The sequence below is a fragment of the Bison bison genome, unplaced genomic scaffold, assembly GCF_000754665.1.
Source record: "Bison bison bison isolate TAMUID 2011002044 unplaced genomic scaffold, Bison_UMD1.0 scf7180017864368, whole genome shotgun sequence".
NCBI classification, from domain to species: domain Eukaryota; kingdom Metazoa; phylum Chordata; class Mammalia; order Artiodactyla; family Bovidae; genus Bison; species Bison bison.
The window spans coordinates 4,737,110-4,737,935 of NW_011494940.1; positions in this window are offsets into that span (position 1 = coordinate 4,737,110).

An 826-nucleotide genomic window follows, 5' to 3' on the forward strand; every position below is an offset into this window, starting at 1 on the left:
ATTTCATGCAAAGATGAGCTTGATAAAGGACAGAAATGGTATGGACCTAAAAGAAGCAGAAGATAAGAAGAGATGGCAAGAATACACAGAAGAACTGTACAAAAAAGATCTTCACGACCCAGATAATCATGATGGTGTGATCACTGACCTAGAGCCAGACATCCTGGAATGTGAAGTCAAGTGGGCCTTAGAAAGCATCACTACGAACAAAGCTAGTGGAGGTGATGGAATTCCAGTTGAGCTATTCCAAATCCTGAAAGATGATGCTGTGAAAGTGCTGCACTCAATATGCCAGCAAATTTGGAAGACTTAGCAGTGGCCACAGGACTGGAAAAGGTCAGTTTTCATTCCAATCCCAAAGAAAGGCAATGCCAAAGAATGCTCAAACTACCACACAATTGCACTCATCTCACACGCTAGTAAAGTAATGCTCAAAATTCTCCAAGCCAGGCTTAATCAATATGTGAACCATGAACTTCCTGATGTTCAAGCTGGTTTTGGAAAAGGCAGAGGAACCAGATATCAAATTGCCAACATCTACTGGATCATGGAAAAAGCAAGAGAGTTCCAGATAAACATCTATTTCTGCTTTATTGACTATGCCACAGTCTTTGACTGTGTAGACCACAATCAACTGTGGAAAAGTCTGAAAGAGATGGGAATACCAGACCACTTGATCTGCCTCTTGAGAAATTTGTATGCAGGTCAGGAAGCAACAGTTAGAACTGGACATGGAACAACAGACTGGTTCCAAATAGGAAAAGGAGTTTGTCAAGGCTGTATATTGTCACCCTGCTTATTTAACTTCTATGCAGAAAACATCATG